Below are 15,383 nucleotides of genomic sequence, written 5' to 3'. Positions count from 1 at the left end.
GTAGGTCAGGGTAATCAGGTATATCACCTAAGAGATAGTGTCAGATGAAGAATTTGGCCCGATATCAAAAGTGGGAAATTCTCTCTAAACTGACTTAGCAGGATTCCTGCTAAATCTGGGCAAAGCAGGCCAACAAAGACAGACACTGAAACCCAAGGTCAAGGCCTACTTGAGAAGAGGTCTTAGAGGAGTCTGACTAAATTTTGGTCAAGGAAAGCATCTTTGTGAGGAGAAAACAAAAGGAAAAACTGTCTGGTTGGTCAAAATTCAATTCATGAAGACTATTCTATTTTATGCTTAGGAGTTTGGTCTCTTTGAGAGCTTATGCTTGCATACTATCCACACTCACCTTTTCCTCTTTTGTAAGAAAAAGGCTCTGAACTCCATAGAGTGCAAAAATAAATAAATAAACAAACAAACAAACAAATAAATAAATAAATAAAATAAAAATCAAGGAGTCATTGACAGAAGGGCCACAGCTCCTCCAGAAATATTCAGAACTATTATTAAGAATTCTCCTTGTAACCTAGCCGATTTTGCTCAGTGGATAGAGCATCGGCCTGCAGACTCAAGGGTCCCAGGTTTGATTTTGGTCAAGAGCATGTACCTTGTTTGAGGGCACATACCCAGTATGGCTTGTTTGCAGGAGGCAGCTGATCGGTGTTTCCCTCTCATCCATGTTTCTAACTCTCTATCCCTCTCCCTTCCTCTCTGTAAAAATTAATTATATATATATATATATCTCCAAAACCGGCTTAGCTCAGTGGATAGAGCGTCAGCCTGCGGACTGAAAAGTTGCAGGTTTGATTCCAGTCAAGGGCATATGCCTGGTTTGCAGGCTCGATCCCCAGGCGGGAGGGGTGTGTGTGTGTGCAGGAGGCAGCCAATCAATGGTTCTCTCTCATCATTAATGTTTCTCTCTCTCCCTCTCCCTTCCTCTCTGAAATCAATAAAAATATATTTAAAAAAAGAAAAAAGAAAAAGAATTCTCACCCTGGGAGGGCCCTTTGTGATCCTGCAAACATCATAGTCTAAATACAGGATGCTCTTCAAGTCCCCAATTTCACTTCATTGACTGAAGCTTTAGTGAGTCTGTTGTCCGAAAAGGAAGCATTTATTCCTCAAGTACAGGAAGCCACCAAACAATTAGCTTCCCTGAGCTCGTGCAACCTGGGCAAAAGGCCTTATTGTGATTGTCTTTGCTCCATATCAGGCTATTGAGGAAATGTTCTGTAGGCCAGAATCTTGGCTTTGATGTGTTGTTTTGAATCAATGGAGTCAGCTGTAAGACCTCAAACAGTGATAACTATCTGTAGTAAAATGTGAATATAGCAGTCAAAGGTCTGCCCTGGGGAAGGGAAGTTTTCAGAGGAGCAGAGAGTTTTTTTCTAAAATACATTGTAATTTGGATATTCAGGAGTGGGAAGGGCCACTTATGCAGACCAGAAAGAAACTAGTGTGGGAAGAAAGGGAAAGGAAAATAGTAATTACATTTTGTGGCCAGGGAAGACTACACCCTTGGAAGCAGGGAAGTCGTTGTGTGTTGTACACAAGGCCAGCCTTATGGGGAGGTGGAGGCAGTTAAGAGGCACTGGGAAAGATTTCCCTGACCCAGAATGTGCCTCAGAGAGAAATGCCGAAGGAAAAACAGAAGCACAAAATGAAATGGGGATAATAGCAAGGATGAGCATCCATAATGAATGGATTATTTTGCTAGCTGAGGGGAAAAAAATTCATATTCCAGGGAAATGTTATCTATTATTAAGAAGGTAGCAACTGATTATGATTACTATTATTTATTTTATTTTTTAAGTATATTTTTATTGATTTTAGAGAGGAAGGGAGACAGAGAGATATAGAAACATCAATGATGAGAGAGATCCATTGATCGGCTGCCCCCTGTAATGCATAGGAAACTGATACAAGAAAAGCCCTCTGCCCTCCACCTACTTGCCTACATGCTAGTTGTAAGTTTGAGGTAAGGAGATGGCTGATGAAGTGGTAGAAGTCACATTGTGGAGGGACTTGCAGGAACCATAAAGAAGATATATTAAAACGGAACTAAATGCAAACATTTATATTTCACAAGCCCTAAAAAAATGATACTATTTACCACGATGGTCTTGGCTGTTAGGATTTTTGATGCGCTTTTTATTTTTTCCCTTTGAAATGCATCGGACAGCATTCCAAATGATCTTCTTAACCAAATCTGGGCTCTGCCACAGAGATAGATGTGAATCCAGTTTTTCAGCAGTTCATAAAAAGTTGTTTTCTCTCTTTTTTTTTTCTTTTGCCATCATCTCTGACAGTGCTGTATTATACCTCCCACTCAAAAGCTGAGAAAGACAGTCCAACTACTTCCTCCTCCGACATACTTACAGGAAAGAATAGAAACACTTTTATCAACTCCAGCTGGGCAACACAAATGCCAGGAAGCTTTTCTTACATTTTGAATCCTGCATGACTCTCACTGTAGGTGCTTTCCAACAAACTGGTTTTATTTTTCTTGAATTTTGTTCTTGCTGCAGAAACCTTCAATTGTCTAATTCTGGTGGCATTCAGCAATCTTTGCCAAGTTTAATTCCAAGTCATTTGCTTGGAAGGTTTCAGTGGCCCTGGAAGACAGTTTTGTAAACCTCCTTGTTTTGTGCAACAGGAATTTACTCAAGAAGCATTAGTCAGGCTCCCTCTAAGTAAAATAGATGGACTTGTTTTCTTTTATTTCAGAGTGGAAATGGAAAACAAATCAAAAAATATGACCTCACTCTTGCCCCACCCCAGTATGAGTTAAATCTGCAGCATTGCAAGAAGCAGTGCTTAGTCTGATTGGTTTGGCTCAATGGATAGAGCGTCAGCCTGCAGACTGAAAGGTCCCAGGTTCAATTCCGGTCAAGGGCATGTACCTTGGTTGCAGGGATATCCCCAGCGGGGGATGTGCAGGAGGCAGGTAATCGATGTTTCTCTCTCATTGATGTTTCTAACTCTCTATCCCTCTCCCTTCCTCTCTAAAAAATCAATAAAACATATTTTTAAAAAAGAAGCAGTGCTTAGCCTGACTGGTTTGACTCAGTAGACAGAGCGTCAGCCTGTGGACTGAGAGGTCCTGGTTGGATTCCGGTCAAGGGCATGTACCTTGGTTGCGGGCACATTCCCAGTGGGGGATGTTTCTCTCTCATCGATGTTTCTAACTATTCCTTTCCCTTCTTCTCTGTAAAAAAATCAATAAACTATATTTTAAAAAGAAAAAAAAAAAAAGCAGTGCTTGCCTAAGGAATGTATATGTAGCTCTGATAGCATCTAAGGTCACTTTAGCTGGTAAGTAGGCAAATTTTACTTTAAGAATTATGTGTTCATTTTAATATGTATAAAAATATCTGTTCATTTCAATATGTATAAAACCATTATTTTATGGATATTATTGTTTCAGATTAGGCTGAATAATAACAAAAAAGACCAAGATAAATGGTAACATAATCGTCATGCAAATATGACCAAATCCTGAAAGTAGTATGTGAACAGTGGTGTATGAACAACTGATATTTAAGAAAAGGGGACATGTGTAATATTTTCAACAATAAATATTTTTTTTAAATAAAAAGAAACATTGTCAAATTAAAATAGCCCTGGTTTGGGTGGCTCAGATGATTGAAGGTCATTCCTTATGCCAAAAGGTTGCAGGTTCAATCCCTGGTCAAGGTGTGTAAGGCTGGCAACCAATCCCTCTCTCTCTGTGTCTCTCTCTCTCTTTTTCTCTCTCCATCTCTCTCTCTCTCTCTCTCTCTCTCTCTCTCTCTCTCTCTCTCTCTCTCCATATCTCTCTAAAATAAATAAAAAACAAGCATATTCTTGGCTGAGAATTAAAAAACATACACAAATACCTAAGCATTTGTCTTAAGTTAGAACTGCTTGCAATCCCATTATTGCTACCTAGCATCTGTGAGCTTTAGGCAAGTTCATAAACCTCTCTAAATCTCAGTGCCTTCATTTGCAATGTACAGTTAATCCTACCTTATAGCATTGTTGAAAGAAACCAAGCTACAGGATTAAAAGCACGGTTTTAGAAGGAGCATAGTGTGGGCACATTAAATGATAGACATCGTAATTTGATTCCTTCTGACTGTTTATTGTCATTTATCTTAAGTAAAATCTTGTAGCCACAAAGCAGGAAACCAGCTCTGCTGTCCAAAATTAGTGTTTAAAAAATACTGGTGCCCTTGAGAAATAGGGAATCTAATGAATAGGGCACTGTTTTAGGAATCAGGAGATCTGGCTTCCACTCTGGACTTCCCGGGGCAAGGGACTTAACTTACAAAGCAACCGTGAAAACAAGTCTTGTGCCTGAAAAAATAATCCATCTCACTCTTTGTCTTGGTGTGTTGGATTATCAGGGGATTGTTTTCAGAATTAGGAGACTATGATTCAAGTTCAATTCAGGTCATCAAATACTGTTTTTCAAAACTTAATTTGTGTCAGGCCCTGTGCTAGTTCTTGGATAGAAAAATGAATAAGGCAAGGTCCCTGTGCTTTCATGAACTCAATTCAATAAATGTTTATGGAGTACCTAGTAGGTATTGAAATGGTGAGAGGAATCAAACAAAAACAGTTACTGCCCTCACAGAATTTACCGTATAAGAACAGTTACGGACAGTGATAAAAGTTTAAGAACTAGCTCTCCAGCCCTAACTGGTTTGGCTTAGTGGATAGGGCATCGGCCTGCAGACTGAAGGTTCCCAGGTTCAATTCTGGTTAAAAGCATATGCCTGGGTTGTGGGCTCGATCCCCAGCAGGGGGCATGCAGGAGGCAGCTGATCAATGATTGATTCTCATCATTGATGTTTCTATCTCTCTCTCCCTTTCCCTTCCTCTTTGAAATCAATAAAAATATAAAAAAGAATTAGCTCTCCAAAAATAAATCAACAAGGTATGTGTGTATTAATTTTACTAATAGGAAGGATGTGTAGCACAAATTTATAGATAATAATATATACTTTATTTGTAAAATCGTTTTAGCCTATTGATTCTCACAGAAGGATGTCATTGATTTTTGCAGAATTCTTGCATCCATGGCCAACATATGGTTCCAATTAACAAAATGAATGTGTTTTTGACCTGCACATCGGTTGATATTTTCATTTAAGTTAAAGAGCAAGAGAAAAGTGAAAAGAAAAAAAGAAGAATGTCAGAACTTCACTTTTTTGTCAGTGATTGAGTGATTTATTGGGTGACTGAGGTAATTGTTTTTGAATACTGGAAGAAGAGATTCTCAATTTTTTGTACTATTCAACTTAAAATGCTACAGACACAACATATTTTTTAGTTAATTGGTATTATTAATATTTTTCTCCATGACTTAAGTATGGACAATAAAAAGAAAAACAGTATCAATCTGTTATTTGTAGCTTTTTAATATTTCTGTTACAAATACTCCCAGTGTGGCCACTTTTAAGCTACGAATATGATTAGACTAAACATGGAATTGAAAGTGATATACTAGTATAGCACATTATTATATAATATTTCACTAAAATAATGAAGAAGTTATGAGTTTTGAGTATTTATTATTTTTGTATTTAACAATTTATTTCATTGTAAGTTGTAAGCTATATTAGACACTAGAGGTCCAGTGCATGAAATTTGTACACGAGTAAGATCTCTAGCGGCTGCTGGCTGGGTACTCTCTCCCTTCCTCCCAGCTAACCCCATGCCCTATTCGCACTCCTGGATGAACTCCCATTTGAGTGGACAATTTGCATACAAAGCTCTTATTATATAGGATTGTAAGTTTAATTAATTTAAATGTTATTAATGGTTGTTTAGAATTATTGCTCACAAAATTGCTGAAAATAAAACTATTTTTGTGAACTAGGATGAGCTGGCTTCAACACCATTGGAAGTGTTATAAGACAACATGTTAAAATATTAATATTTGCACTTTTTCTTTTTTCTATTCTCTTGTACTTAATCTTCCCCCTGTAATTCAGAGGTTCGGTATCCATGTTGCCTTGAGAAGTATGACCATTATAGAATGTTGGGAAGCACAAGAGACTTGGTTGGAAAGTTCGTAAGGAGGACATTCTGAGAAAAGGGAAGTGTGTGGAAAGCCGCCTGGCCTGTTTATCAGAATTCTGACTTAGGGGAGACATAGGAGTGTCAAGGCAGCACCTCTAATTATTCCTTGTCCTTTCCAAACAAGCCTGTGCATGTGCAGACCCCCGGGTGTTTACTGGAATTCTTATGCGTAACCCCTGGATGCCCTGGCCTAGAGGACAATGTAAACATATGTCCTCCAAGATTACTCACCTACTGATTGTATCTAAAGATAAAAACTGCAATAAAAGGCTAATGAGACAGGCAATGGAGGCTGCCTACCTGCTCTTAGCCAGGTCAACCCTTAGCCCTCTCCCGGATAGTGAAACTGTGTCAGAGTAATCTGTCTGTCAGAGTAATCTGTTCATCAGTGGTTCAGGGGCTGCTGGTCAGCCCTGGCAACAGAAGGAAATAAACAAAGATCCTGATTATGTGATAGATTGAACAGGAGTATTTACTATGTATTTCTCCTGAAACCCTAGTAAAGTGATCCCCCAAAGGCACAAACCAAGAAGGATCAAGAGAATGGGAGAGAAAGCAAGATAAAATTGGAAGCATGGAAGCAGATGAGTATGTGAGAACTAATATGCTAAAGTAAAAAGAGCTCAAAACTCAACTTGCAGATGGGAAAGTGTCTCGACTTACCATAGGGTTATATTCTGATAAACACATTGTAAATTGAAAAGATTGCAAGTAAAAAATGCATTTCATATACCTAACCTACCAAACATCATGGCTTAGCCTAGCCCAGTGGTCGGCAAACAGCGGCTTGTGAGCCACATGTAGCTCTTTGGCCCCTTGAAAGTTCTAATGCCACTTCTTCAAAATAGACTTGCCCAGGCTGAAAACCGACTTCTGCACATGGGCCACGAAGTTTCAATCACACTGTACGTGCACGCCCGAACGTGGTATTTTGTGGAAGAGCCACACTCAAGGGGACAAAGAGCTGCATGTGGCTCACGAGCCACAGTATGCTGACCACTGGCCTAGCCTATCTTAACTGTGTTCAGAACACTTACAGTGGGGCAAAACCTCAAGGTCACTGCCCAGCTTCAGGGAAGAGAGTTTTTTTACATTGTAAACCTGGGAAAAGATCAAAATTCAAAGTACAGTTTCTACTAAATGTGTATCACTTTCACACCATTGTAAAGTCCAAAAATCATAAGGTAAAACATCGTATATTGAGAACCATCTATAATTACAAGATGATTCATGCTGTGAGAACCCTAAAAGTTCAGGAATTGGAATATAAAATTGAAGGAAATCTCGGAGGGAGTAGAATCAAAAAACAAAAATGAAAATGTAAAAGATATGGAAAATAGAAAACCTAAGAAAATTTAAGGCAGTTCAGCATCTAAATTATGAGAGTTTCAGAAAGAAGAATAGAGAAAACAGGGGAGAAGATGATCAAAGTAGTAATTCACAAAAATTTTCCACAACAGGAAGAAATGACTTTCCAGAGTAAGAGAACCCACTTAATGCTAGCACAATAGATTTAAAAGGACCAACCTGGGGAGTTTTATTTACTGGGATAAAAGGAATTTTTGGCTCAGTAGATAGTGCATTGGCCCTGGTACAAGGGGCCTGGGGTTTGATTACCATCAAGGGCATATGCCTTGGTTGCAGGCCTGATTCCCAGGCCAGCTGGGGTGCTTGCGGGAGGCAACCAATCACTGTCTCTTTCTCACATCAAGTTTTCTCTCTCTGCGCCTCTCCCATTCCCTTCCACTTTTTCTAAAAATCAAAATAAAAATATCCTCAGGTGAGGAGTAACAACAACAAAAATTCCTAGACATTTCCCAAGAGGAAAAAAGCCACAAATAAAGAACTTGAATTTTAAAGGAATTGACTCTTCCAACAATGCTCTTATGTAAGAAGACAGTGGAGTAATGCCTGCAGAAATCCAAGGAAAAGAGTTTAAACCTAGCCTGGCTGGTGTGGCTCAGGTTTGATTCCTGGTCAGGGCATATGCCGGGGTTTGAGGCTTGCTCCCCAATAGAGGGTGTGTAGGAGGCAGCCGATCAATGATTCTCTCTCATCATTGTTGTTTTTATCTCCCTCTCCCTTCCTCTCTATCTAAAAATCAATAATTTTTTTAGTCATAGCCAGTTTGGATCAGTGATAGAACATTGCCTGTGGATTAAAGGGTCCTGGGTTTGATTTCAGTCAAAGTCATGTACCTCAGCTGCAGCTTCCTCCTCGCCCCAGCCCAGGTCACGGTGCGTGCAGGAGATAACTAATCAATGAGTTTCCTTCACATTGATATTTATCTCTGTTTTTCCTTCTCTCTTCCACCCTCTCTAAAAATCAAGGGAAAAATATTATTGGATGAGGATTAAAAAAAAAAGATAATTATGTAGAAAAACTCATTAAAATTTTTAAAAAATAATTTAAAAAAATAGTTTCAACTTTATTCAGCCAAACTTTCATTCAAGTGTGAGCCTAGAGCAGTGGTCAGCAAACTCATTCGTCAACAGAGCCAAATATCAACAATACAATGATTGAAATTTTTTTTGAGACCGAAAACTGTGCATGGGCCACGAAGTTTCAATCGCACTGTATGTGCACGCCCACACGTGGTATTTTGTGGAAGAGCCACACTCAAGGCGCCAAAGAGCCACATGTAGCTCTCGAGCCGCAGTTTGCTGACCATGGGCCAAGAGTAAAGACATTTTCAGATGTTCATGTTTTTAAAGAATATACCTACATGTACCCTTTCTCAGGAATTGTTGGAGCATATGCTCCATAAGCAAGGATGCAAAGCAAGGAAGAAAGATATTGAATTCAAAAAACAGGAGATCCAACAAAGGGAGAACAAGGAACTCCCCAGGATGAGTATTAGAGATTCCAGAGAGATACCTGCACAGCATTTCTAGAGAACAATGTGTTGGTGTTGGCACCAGGGAGCAGAGGGCTCCACCAGGGGTATTGCCACAAAATAAACAAAATCTTTAAAAAATCCGATGTATTTGGACATTATGAGAGAAAATTTATAATTCTGGAGGAATGTTTGGGGATAAATTAGTGATATAGAAAACTGAGCAGACAATAAAGACAACTATTAATTCCAGGAGAAACAAAAAATTGTGCAAGAAAGGCAGTATAATCATTGTATACCTCATGGGCATGTTGACTTAGTCAAAACTTATGGATAATGGAATTGTATAGGGAGAAATGGAGGAGGAAAAGAATGTATGTGGATGTGTGTGTGATGGGGTGTGTGGCGGGCAGTGTGGTTAAAAGCTTAGTTTTCACCCTCCAGAGCAGGAAGCCAAAAGATCCGAAACTGAGAGATCTTGAAATAGCAACAATATAAGGATGCTATTTAGGAAGACTGAGGCAAGTAGCAGAAGACTATGAAGCTAATATAATAGAAAAAAATTGCTTTTCAGAAGCAGGAATTTATTTTTAAAAATTATAAGTCATAGTATTTTGACTTTTAAATCTCTGTAGAAAGATAGACTATTGTTTTAATAAAGGAGCAAGAAACAGCCGACATTCCCTCCCCAACAAATAATCTTTTGAAAATATAAGGATGCAGAAGGGAAAGTGATAATGGTGTGTAAGGGAAAGCTTCAACCCTAATGATTATTTATGTGGCACCAGAGAGTGGTAATTGCTACCCCTGTTGCAAAAATAATCACACCCGTCAGTGTTTTAAAAGAAAACTATAGGGAATCATGGACGCTTAAGATAGGGAACTCAATCTCATCTGGGGTTTGTGGAGGGTTTCTATACAGAAGCTTTTGGATCAGCCAAACTGAAAAATTATAAGCAGATGATTTCAACACAAGGAGGTAAGTAGAAATGATAGAAGGGCTTAGAGCACATAGAAGGGCATTTAGCCCAGTCTGGATGGGAGGGAAGGATGTCCTAGAGCAGTGTTTCCCAAAGTGTGGTACGCATACCCCCAGGGGTACAGGAAGAGTTTGGTGGGGGTATGCGTTGCACCGGAGTTTGGTGGGGATATGCACTGCACCGTGCTTAGCTGCACCTAATTCTACGTTCTCACGAGTACGAGGGGTACTCAGCGTTATGAAAATTATAGAAGGGTACACATATGTCAAAAGTTTGGGAAACACTGTCCTAGAATAAAGAATGACTAAAGAGCTGAAACCGGTTTGGCTCAGTGGATAGAGTGTCGGCCTGCAGACTAGAAGGTCCTGGGTTCGACTCCAGTAAAGGGCATGTACTTTGGTTGTGGGCACATCCTCAGTGGGTGGTGTGCAGGAGGCAGCTGATAGATGATTTTCTCTCATCGATGTTTCTAACTCTCTATCCCTCTCTCTTTCTCTCTGTAAAAAAAAATCAATAAAATGTATTAAAAAAAAAAAGAAGAATGGCTAAAGATAAGCAGGAGAATAATGAAAGATGCAGAACAATCATCAAATGTTTCAGAAAGGTTTTGCACCTTTGCATGCATGAGTTGGAAGTTTCTAGATGAATGTTTTGACCCAACGATCAGAATCATATCTGGTTTTAATATTTTTAATATCTCTTTACAAACCTAATACTAGTAATGTTTTTAAACAACTGTATAGAAAAACCTTTATTTATTTGGGTCTTAGTATATTTCTTTCAAGTTATATTCTTTTTAAAAAAATATATTTTATTTATTATTTTACAGAGAGGAAGAGAGAGAGATAGAGAGCTAGAAACGTCGATGAGAGAGAAACATCGATCAGCTGCCTCTTGCACACCCCCTACCGGGGATGTGCCCCCAACCAATGTACATGCCCTTGACTGGAATCAAACCTGGGACCTTTCAGTCTGCAGACCGACACTCTACTGCTGAGCCAAACTGGTTTCGGCTCAAGTTATATTCTTGTCTTAGCCTGGAGATATAAGAAAGTAGGAGAAGGCAAGGGTATCGGGAAATAGTCACTCTAATTCGTAATCATTTTTATAATTTTAGAGCACTTATCACAACTTCATTCTCTTATTACATTAATTGAAGTGAAACATATATATTATTTACCAACAAATGCTTAGTACTTTAATTTATAATTACCATATTTGAAAAAAACTTGAAAATCATTCCATTAAGTGAAAAGAAGACAAAAATTATATTTCTTTTGTCCTTATAATTCAAAGTATATTCAAAATAATGTTTGTACAGCAGCTAAGCCTTTAATAAAACATTCAGAATGCAGTTTTATAAGCCTAACAAAAAGGCCACATTTTGTTGATAACCTTGAATCTTTATACTATTCTGATTAAACCAACAATTTACAGACACTGAACTACAGGAACAAGCTAACCTAACCCCAGTCCTATTTCTAGCTATTAGCCAACGCTCTCTGGGTATCTTTCAGCCTGGCTTCTCAATCATACTCATCAGCCAGCAGTTCTGGCCTTTGTCTCCTCTTTCTGGCCATGTGTTCCATTGCTTCCTGGATTTGAGGTTGAAATCTCAAACATACTTCTAGTCAGTTGAATAATTAAGCCCGATGAGCAGTGGAGAAGAGATTTTTATTATGTTCAATCAAGTTTGTTTGAAGATATTCTTCAGAGTCTGGGAAAATACAGTCCATGAATAGTTCTCTATGTGGTGGAATTATTAGTGAGTTTTATTCTTTTTTTGGTTACTTAACTTTTTCTCTAATAAACATGGGAAGAAGCAAGGGTAGCATACCAAATCTGTAGGCTTCTGCCCTTTATATCATCTTCAGCAAGAGCTGTTCAACTTTCCAGTGTTTTCTTTGTCTAACTTTCATGGTAAGATGTTAATAAAGGACTCAGCAAAATCAAGCAAACAGGGCTTTTAAAATCACGTGTACACTGTATTTCTTTTAATTCTCAAAACAACCCAGCAAGGCTGTTTAATCATCTTTAAACATTCTACTTGAGCTATTAGAGTGTGAAAAGCAACAAAATATTGACTGATTGAGCTTCTTTTATACAGCTAGTTGGCTTTATATCTGGGACTAGAATTCAAGGTCAAAAGTAATTATGGTGCAAATTGTCTGGAAATTCAAGTGGTAGTTTCTTGTGGTTAGCAAAATGTAAGCCCCAAATTAGATTTTTCATATTCATTCAGCACATTCACATCTCTCCCTGAGCCTGCTGGAGTCACCAGCACCCCAGTGCCCTATCTGAGGGTTAATTGTTAAAACGCTGATGCCTTGGTGATCCTTTTTCTATTTTAAAAATTGGGATTTTTTAATCTAACAAAAGATATTTTATTGACATGCATGAATTAATTTACAGGGAAAATCTTCAGAGACAGAAAAGTTAAAATCCAATAAAGGAATGACCTTTGTTATGAAAAAAGAAGAAGAAGAAGAAGAAGAAGGAGGAGGAGGAGGAGGAGGAGGAGGAGGAGGAGGAGGAGGAGGAGGAGGAGGAGGAGAAGAAGAAGAAGAAGAAGAAGAAGAAGAAGAAGAAGAAGAAGAAGAAGAAGAAGAAGAAGAAGGAGAAGAAGAAGAAGAAGAAGAAGAGGAAGAAGAAGAAAGAGAAGAAGAAATCAGGTCTTTTCTGGAAAATCTGGGACATTGAATCATGAGGCGTAATGTGCTTCCCCCTGGGGACATAGGCCACTTTCAGTATTTGCCAAGGCATTAGATCATCCAGGCACTGGCAAACATTTCTAAGCTTTAATAACTGAGTTGCTTCAATGTGTTTTGGTAAAAGTTTAAAAGTTCTCTGGCACCATTTTTCTAACACATACCTTTGATTATATAACATAGCTTCCTTAGGATATTACTGAGAGAATAACTATCTACTAAACAATTTCTAATTGTGCCTGTAGTACATGTACAGTGAGCAAGCACAATTGTTATGCAGTAAAACTACAATGATTAGAGTTCTGGAAGAGGATTTAGGGAAATAGGAGGAATTTGTAATCTGAATAGGACATGACTTAATTATTCAACTGACTAGAAGTATGTTAATCTTTGATTCTCAAATAAACTGAAAATCAGGGGTAAACTTTAGATAAAAAAACAGAAACTCAGAGGTCAACTAAGGAGACAGGAATTAAAAAAATAGAGTTAAAACAAATTTGCTGTGGACTAATCAGAAAACACAGATACTTAAAAAAAGAATTTAAAAACTATCTGAAACTCTACTAATCAGAGATAAGAATTATTAAAAATTTAAGATATATCCTTTTATACTTTATATGCATATATACATATGAATAATAAAAAGCTATATATTCTGTTTTATAACCTGCTTTTAAAAATTCATCAATATATCATAAACAGTCCTAGCTAGTTTGGCTCAGCAAATAGAGCATTGGCCTACAGACCAAAGGGTCCCAGGTTCAATTCTGGTCAAGGGCACATGCCCAGGTTGGGGGCTTGATCCCCAGTGTGGGGTGTGCAGGAGGCAGTCCCTCCATGATTCCCTCTCATTGTGGATGTTTCTATCTCTCTCTCCCTCTTCCTTCTTCTCTGAAATAAAAAAATATATTTTTAAAAAATATATATCATAAACATATTTCTATGTCAATGAGAAAATAAATATGCTAGTTACTACATAGTATTTTATTAGTTAATTTATTAAAATTAGCATAACATCTTCATTTGGTTTATTTATGGATTTTGACATTTACAAATATTAAAATGGTAGACATTCTTATAATCAAAATCTTTGGAATTCTTTGTCTGTCCCTGAAGAGAAACTCTGGGAAGTGGAATTGGAAGGTGTATTGGTTAATACACCTTGGTTGCAAGCAACAGAAACCCAACTAGAACTAGCTTTAAGGAAAAAGGGAAAATTTATTGACTCACATTTATTCAAGAATTTTTAAAAAATGATTAGTGCTTTTGTTCATTGGAAACTATGAAGCTGTGTTTATTTTCCAGGATATACTCAAAGATATGCTTGTGTTTTTACAGTTCCCACCTCAGATAGTTCCTCTTTTACATACTCTGATCAATACTCAGCTAAATAATAAAGAGAACCCTCTGTGATTCCCAGAGAACTCTCTCTGTGCAATAATCTCCTCTCTGGTATGCTGCCCTGAGAACTCTAGCTGCCTTGTCTCCTATGACCCCATCTTCTCAACTCAGAGAGTTTATGAGGCTCTTCCTGGATTCCCCTCTTTGCAATAGAGTATGGAAACTCTCTCCAGACAGAAAAATGGAGTGATAATAGGACTTACTTTATCAGAAATCACTCTGTTCTCTTTTGTTTCTCAGGAATGATTCTGTTCTCTTCTGTCTGATGTCTAATGTCTAAAAACCATTTAAAAAAATAATTTATCTGCTTTTTAAATTGTTTAAGAAGGGAGGGTACATGTGGCCCCTGTCACTCCATTTTGGTTCAAACTGAAGGCTATATATCTCAACAATTGTTTTTAGAGTGTCTATCAAGTGCCAGGCAACTGGGATTCCTGCTCTTGTAGAGCACACAAGCAAACTACAGAAATCTTGGAAGTTGAGCTTGTTTCGGGGACAGCAGGATCTGAGATTATAAATGCTACCCGGTCTCTGTTTCTCTCTGGGAATTGCCCTTAAACAAAGGTATGCGCCTCCCTCAGGTAATGCCTCCTCCTTGGGAGCAGCTTGCATCCAAAGACTGACCAGTGAGGGTTACTGGGGCTTAACCTTTTGCCTTGATTCAAGACATATCTGAAGGCCCACCCCAGCTTTAGATCAGTTGAGGAGTCTGGGGAACTTGAGAAGGTCTGACTCTTGGCAGATCTGAAGAAAAATGGCTGAGTTTACTATTTTTATTCTGAAAAAAATGGAAAGAGGTAAATATGCAGTGAAATCATAAGACTTTCAATTAAGGAAGAACAACCACCTGGCACTGTGACCCCTCTCTAGGACTTTATAGATTTTTATCAAGTGCTTGAGTACAAGCGAGTCTTTTGTGAAGGAATGAAGACACTGGGATTCCTTCCCCTCCCAGGATGGCCTAGGGTAGGTTGGAACTGTAGCATACTTAGGAGTTTAGAGACATAATCTGAGGAAATACGTTCTAGAACTTTGCAGAAACAGTGATAGGACTATAAACTCTACAGGTTATAAGGTTTAACCAGTGACTGTATGGATGTATCTGTAAGCAGCAAATAACTTTTTAGTTCCATTTGAGGAGCTAACAGTAAAACTAACAAATGCCCCCTATTCCAGCCCTCAAATCATAGTATAATAAAATAAGGTAAATGTGGAGATACAAAGATCCAGGATAACTAATTGCTATATTAAAGAAAATATAGACTTTTGTAAGTTATTACTTAGCTTTGTAATGCATAAAGAAACTGAGGGAAGAATTAGACAGGTCTAAAGTTATAATAAATGAGACAGAAAGAAAAATTGGAAGTTCATTTTAAGGAAAATTTAAAA

The 15,383-nt window shown here is 38.1% G+C and overlaps 2 protein-coding genes across 2 annotated transcripts in view; both read left to right on the top strand.

Annotated features, from left to right (window-relative positions):
• The window catches only part of PATJ (PATJ crumbs cell polarity complex component), a 762,329-nt gene that overhangs the window by 713,954 nt on the left and 32,992 nt on the right, over positions 1-15,383 (top strand). The gene's annotated exons all lie outside the window — the stretch shown is intronic.
• The window catches only part of ATG4C (autophagy related 4C cysteine peptidase), a 106,522-nt gene continuing 93,975 nt past the window's right edge, over positions 2,837-15,383 (top strand). The window contains exon 1 of the mRNA XM_084876097.1: positions 2,837-2,947. The gene's annotated coding sequence lies outside the window, so the exon portion shown is untranslated. The remainder of the gene's footprint in view (positions 2,948-15,383) is intronic.

The sequence above is a fragment of the Pipistrellus hanaki genome (genome assembly GCF_964339955.1).
Source record: "Pipistrellus hanaki genome assembly, chromosome: 2".
NCBI lineage: Eukaryota > Metazoa > Chordata > Mammalia > Chiroptera > Vespertilionidae > Pipistrellus > Pipistrellus hanaki.
This window is presented reverse-complemented; position numbering and strand designations above follow the sequence as displayed.